Source organism: Alligator mississippiensis, chromosome 7, assembly GCF_030867095.1.
Source record: "Alligator mississippiensis isolate rAllMis1 chromosome 7, rAllMis1, whole genome shotgun sequence".
NCBI lineage: Eukaryota > Metazoa > Chordata > Crocodylia > Alligatoridae > Alligator > Alligator mississippiensis.
The window spans coordinates 62,568,619-62,575,738 of record NC_081830.1 but is presented as its reverse complement, the minus strand read 5'-3'; positions in this window follow the sequence as shown (position 1 = coordinate 62,575,738).

Genomic DNA, 7,120 nt, shown 5'->3' with positions numbered 1-7,120 from the left:
CACCCAACAAGGACACTCCTCCAGAGAGCTAGATCATACTTTTGAAAGAGCCACCTGGATACCATGTGAAGAACTGCTTCAGTACAAAAAGAAAATCCCTACGAGTCACACACCATTAGTTATGACATACCTTCCTTCCCTCGAACCTATAGGGAAAATCCCCAAACAATTGCAACCCATATTAGAAAAAGACCCAATTCTTAAAGAGAATTTTTCAGAACCACCCATCCTAGCCTTTAAACAAGCAGCAAACCTCACTAACCTCATCAACAGAAGCAAAATTCCTACAGCCCAAAACATACCAAAATGTTCCAGACCATGCCAGGACAAGAAATGTAAAACGTACTAACACATCTCCACCACTCCCACAATAACTACAGCCCACAACAGTAGCATCACCATTCCTGGATCTGACACCTCCAGAAATGCAATCTCTCTCATCCAGTGCACCAAATGCCCTTGTAGGCAAAACCAAACAACAACTGTGTACCAAAATGAACACACACTGAAAATCCATCTAAGATAGAAATATCCAATTACCTGTGGGTGCCCACTTCTCACAAAACAATCACTCCCTCTCTGATCTCTCAGTTCTAATCCTCAAAGGAAACTTACAAAACACCTTTTGTAGATGAGCCTACAAATTTCACTTCATAAATCTACTGGATACAAAAAATCATGGATTTCATATAGACATTGGATTTATGACGCATTACAACCTGCCTGACATCTGATTCACCAGGTACCTACCTAAAGCTTACCATTTACATTCCTTCACACATTTTTGCACCCCCTTCCCCACTCCCCTTCAATCTCTACCCATTGTTTTCCAAACTTCCACCTATTTATATTTTCACAGACTTGTCACACTTCTAGCTTCTTTTCTACCTTAGAGAACTCAGAAGAATAGCAGAGTCTCCCAAGGCCTGAAGAAGGGTGTTTGTGCCCAAAAGTTTGCAAATAACTTTTTTCCAACTATTTAGTTGGTCTAATAAAAGATATCACATCTACCCAAAGAACCTGGCCTGCCTATGTGCTTAGACAAACACAGCTACAACCAACAACCATGAATTTCTAATGCTGGTTTTCATATCTCACAAAAAATATAAAATTAAGATCAAATTCCACCCCCGCAACCTGAAGACAAGAAATCTTTAAAAATATTGCAAACTAAAAATCAGAAGCAAACAAACTAGTTCAGTGGGAATAAACTGAAGTGTTTCAGGTCAATGTCTATGTCATGTCAATATGTCTAAATAATTTTAGAATGTTTCTATTTCACCATAAACTGATTTGCATTTTGTATATAGTAATACAACATAACAATGACATGTCTTGTGGCTTACTGACCAAGGGTTCCTGTACATGTACAGGAAGGCTGCCCCAATATGCTGTGCAACTAACTTTAGTTAAAGCACCCCATTTTGAAGTGCGGGGACGCTGATACACAAGATGCTCTGAGAGCCACTCTAATTAAAGGGCCCCCCCACCCTTGGAGCATATATATAAAGGCCCTAAGTTGTGGACTTCAGCTGTAAATATACACACTTCCATCACCAGTGACTAATTACTTATTTCAGAATACCTTTTTTTTTTGTTGGAAGGATCTTTATGGTAGAGAAGCAGCCACAACCATTATGCTAAATATTTTGCAATAAATGTATGACACAAGTATTTCTTTTTAACTTTGTATTTTGGTAAGTGGCTATTAGACAACAGGCTTAAGCAACATGCTTAGCATTTAAGAGAGATGCTACATCCCCACAGTATCTCCTACCTTATAATTGTTACAGTTTATTTACATATGCAAATGATTTTACTTACCATAGTTAATAGGACTTGAAGGAATGACAGAGCACACAGTTAGGGAAAAGGACATATGGGAGAAGTAAGGGGCATACTATAAAAAAAAGAGAGGTATTCAATGCCATGGTACCACATAAAAAGTTACATTTATTGTAATCAGTACTCTTTTCATCACATATCTTTAAGTGAGTCTGTGTTTTCTGTTTTATCTACCAGACATTTAGAAATACAGCAATGTCTAAAAGCAGCAAGTAAAACTTAGAAAAGTTTCTGTCTTTGGGGAACAGTAAAACCAGTTTCATTCATCTATCACCAACTGAAAATCCCATCAAGATAAGCACACTTCCTTTTATATCAAGCAGAAGATTTTACTATAATATGACAAACAAAAGCAAAGAAGAAACATCTGGAGGTTAGACAGACACTAACAATTTATTGTTTGAATGTCTTGAAAAAGGAAAGTTGTACTGAGAAATGTGAACTTTTCTATATGCTCTAGATCTATGCAAAGCATAACACAGACAGAAAAACTCATCAATATGAAACATAAGCCAGGCACTCTAACAGAGGACAAGTTTCAAGAATTTTTCAATGAATTTGTGCTGTTTCAGCTTTCTTTCTCAGTTCCTATCTGCAGGCTACATTCTAGATTTGAAGGAGAATTATCTGAGATCCCTTTAAAAATGTACTTCTCACTTCCCATGTGTTCTTACTGTTCGGCCAACTCCCAGGCTTTTCCAAAGGCTATTAAATGGGCCTGTTTTCCCCACACATCTTTATACTTTTGGCATAAAGGACCATAAAGTAGGTCCCCAAGTATTTAAATGCACTGGGAGTTGGGCATAGGTGAGCTGCAAGAATACTGCAGTTGTACAAACAAAAAGACATTCACCAGGGACACCATTAAAAGCCAGAATCCCAATACAATGACTTATTTAAATATCTAGCGCCACTGAAAATAATTGGAGTCTGCTATTAATCTGGGGGATTTCTCATGTGCTAATCCCCTTGTTCAACCAGGCTCTAGAGAGGCTTTACCAAGCAGTACATTATTAGCGTTCAGAATTAAAAAGAGAAATCATGGAATTGCCAGCCATTCACCCAGATTTGGATCCAGAAGAAAAACAGACAAATCAAACCCAACAAACTAAGCAAGCCAAGGAGAAAGATTTTTGTTCCATCCCACTCTGTCCTCCTGATGTGCCATCTAGGTCACAAAGAATGAGGTTTTTTATATTGATTGTTGATATATATATATGGGGTTTGTTAAAAGCCTATTAACTTTTATGGCACTATTTGCCTGCAATTATTTACTGATGCAAGTGACATTTCTACACAAATACTTGTTTTCATTCAAAGATTACTCTTGGTACTAGCAATCAAATGTCAATGCGCGTGCAAAATTGGAAGTTTCCTATCTAATAAATGTTTGTTAGTACTTAGACAATTTGAATACAGTTTATATTTTGGGCCAATACTACTTGTCAATGCCTTCAAAATGAAAATGAACTGTTTGCTGCAACCAGGTGTCATGTGCTGATGTGATTCATTCTATGCCTCTTCCAAAGTAAACTTAAGTGCTGCCCACATGCAAAAAAGCAGAGAGAAAATAGATTAATAGATTGTGAGGCTGGAAGGGACCCCCCGGAAAATCATCAGGTCCAGCCCCCCTGCACCAGGCAGGAAAGACACCTGGGAGTCAGGTGACCCCAGCAAAGTCACCGTCCAGTCTCTTCTTGAAGATTTCCAGGATAGTAAATCTGTTGCACCTTCTCTGGAGGGAGTCAAAGCAACAGTCTAGACACCCTAGATGTGAAGACGTTTTTCCTAATGTTGAGCCTGAAACGGTCTTCCAGGAGTTTGTGGCCATTACTCTTGGTTTTCCCCAAGGATGCCCTGGTGAACAGTTGTTCACCAAGCCCTTGATGTATGTTCCTGATGTAGCGGTAACCCTCTATCAAGTCCCCTCTCAGCCGTTTCTTTTTCAGGCTGGAGAATCCCAGGTCCCTCAGCCTTTCTTCGTATGGCTTGCTGTGCAAGTCTCTGATCATATGAGTGGCCCTTCTCTGGACTCTCTCGAGCTTTACCACATTCTTGTTGAAGTGTGGCACCCAGAACTGGATGCAGTACTCCAGCTGCGGTCTCACCAATACTGAGTAGAGTGGAAGAATCGCTTCCCTTGTTTTGCTGGACATGCATCAATTGATGCATGCCAGGGTATTATTTGCCCTGTTGGCTACAGCGTCTCACTGATAGCTCATATTCAAACTGTGATCTATTACTACCCCCAGGTCCCTTTCCTTCGTGGTCCTAGTCAGTTTGGCGTTGCCAAACCTGTAGGTGTATGGTGGGGGGGGGGTTGTCCCCAGGTGGAGCACTTTACATTTCTCAAAGTTGAACTTCATTTGATTCTGATCCGCCCAACTTCCTAGCTTGTCTAGGCTGCAGATACAGGCGGACCTATCTTCAAGCGTGATCACGTTTCCCCATTACTTGATGTAATCCGTGAATTTGGCCAGTGAGCTCTTCACCCCCGCATCCAAATCATTGATAAAGATGCTGAAAAGTACTGGACCAAGCACTGACCCCTGAGGGACACCGCTGTCCACTTCTCACCAAGATGACAGATCCATTCAGTAAAAATCTCTGGGTCCTACCCTGTAACCAGCTCCCTATCCTCCTAACTGTCTCAAGGTTATGCCCACAGTCCTCCAATTTTCTTACAAGAACATCGTGGGATACTAGATCAAAGACGTTTTGGAAGTCAAGGTATACAATGTCGACTTCCTCTCCCTTATCCAGGTGGCAAGTTACCTGATCAAAAAAGGAGATGAGGTTGGTAAAACAAGATCTGCCCACTATGAAGCTATGCTGGCTATAATTCAGAATGATACCTTCTGCAAGCCTATTGCATATAGACTCCTGGATGAATTTTTCCAGGATCCTCCCTGGGATAGAAGATAGGCTGATTGGCCTATAGTTACCCAGGGCCTATAGTTACCCTTCTCCCTTTCTTGAAGATGGGCACAACATTGGCCCTCTTCCAGACATCAGGGACCTCTCCAGAGCACCATGAGTTTTGGAAAAGTTTCATCAGCAGTCCTGCGATGACTTTGGCCAGCTCCTTCAGCACCCTCAGATGGAGTTCATCTGATCCTGCTGACTTATATATGCCTAATTTTTCAAATGATCACACATCAGTCCTATGGTAATAGTAGGAAGGCAGTCATTCCTACCCTGCTCATTCTTTATCCACTCTGGCATGATTTTGCCCTTGGCCCAGTGAAAGATCAAAGCAAAGTAGTCATTCAGGAGATCAGTTTTCTCCTGAGTGCTAGTAACCAGCTGTCCTGAGTTGTTGAGCAGTGGCCCCACATTCCCATTTATTTTCCTCCTGTTCCCTACATACCTAAAGAAGGACTTCTTGTTGTCCTTAACTCCCATTGCTAATTTTAGCTCAGCTGCCACCTTAGCCTTTTGAATCTATTCCCTACAAGTGTGGGTCTTTGTTGTATAGTTCTCCTTGGGGCACGCTCCAAGCTTCCATGGTTTGTATGCCTCTTTCTTCTTTCATAAAAGGACCATGATATCCCTGTTTAGCTACAGAGGGCTTCCCAGCCCTTTTGTTACCTTTCCTCTGCATGGGAATGGACTTCCTTTGTGCTTTGAGGATCATGTCTTTAAAGAATGACCACTCTTCATGCACTCCTTTCACCTTCAGCCCCTGGTCCACAGCCCTTCCCCTACTAGTGACCTGAGTTTGTTGAAATTTGCATTTTTGAAGTCCAAAACTGCAGTCCTGCTATCTAATTTGTCTGCCTTGCAACGGACAGTGAACATGATGATTTCATGGTTGCTGTTACCCAGGCTACCTTCTATTTTTAAGTAAGTCACCACGTCATCCCCCTTGGCCAGGTCCCCTTCTTGACCAAGTCTAGAATAGTGTTACCTCTGGTTGGCTCATGCACCTCCTGAGTCAGGAAAAGCTCTTCAGTGCAGGTCAGGAAGGCACACAACTGATCCAGCTTAGCTGAGCGTTCCTCCCAAGAGATATGCAATGAATCATAAATTAAGTCACCCACGATGCCTACGTCCTGTGCTTGTGTGGCTTCTGCCGGTTCTTGGACGAACTCTAGATTGAGTTCCTCCCCCTGTTTTGGTGGTCTGTATTATGTACCTACAGTTAGGTCTTTCTCACTGCACCACCACCCTCACAGTGTGACCCAGAGGGTTTCAAGCCATCCTTCTTTGGAGCCAATGTTGGCCTCTAAGGAGGTGTACTGCTCCCTCACATAGAGAGTACACCTCCAACTTTTCTTCCCGATGCAGTCCCTTCTGTGCAGGGCATAGCCCTCCATGGCTACTAGGGCTGTATAAAACTTCGGGAGCCATTTCGTTTCAGTAGTGTTTTGGCCCATTTCAGTACCCAAAACACCAAATCCAAATCAGAACGGAAGGCTCCAAAACATCTCTGAAATGAAATGGAACCAAACAAAGAGTTTTGGAATGTTTCCAAATGTTTCGGATGTGGGTTTGCAGGGAAACAGAAACTCAGAAGAGGGAGCAGGAAGAGGGGGGGGGGAAGGACTGCTCTGATACTGACATCTGTAGCTGGCCAGTGTCTGCAATCTTTCCCTGAGGTCCCTTCCAATCCCAGTTCTCTGTTACAGGCTACCATCCCTGCTGGTTTCATCCTGTTCTGCCTACACACACACAAGTGACACGAGTTTTGCTTTCAGAAGCTTGAGGTGCAGTTTCCCAGAAACCCCTGTACCCATCTCCTTGAAACCGGGCAGGTTTCATGGCCTTAGAAGGGGCTACCATGTCTGCTGTTTTCATCCCGCTGCTCCTTAACACACACAGTCACAGATCATGAGTTTTGCTTTGAACAGTTTGAGGTGCAGATTCACAGAAACCCCTGCACATATTTCCTTGAAACGTGGCAGGCTTCATGCCCTGAGAAAGGGCTACCATCTCTGCTATTTTCATCCTGCTCTGCCTTAACACACACGGGACACAAGTTTTGCTTTGAACAATTTGAGGTGCAGTTTCCCAAAAAACCCTGCACTTACCTCCTTGAAACTTGGCATGCCCTAACTTCATGCCCTAAGAAGTAGCTACCATCCTTGCAATTGTCATCCAAATCAGGCAAGAAATGACAAAGGTATAGGCTTTTTAGTGATTCCCCATTATAGCCTATGGCCGAATCACTGAAACAGAGTCAAAACTCTGAAACAGGTTCAGCCAAATCAAAATGGAACAGTGATCCGAAACACCCAGATGAATGCCCACAGGAGACTAGGAGGGCTAGCCC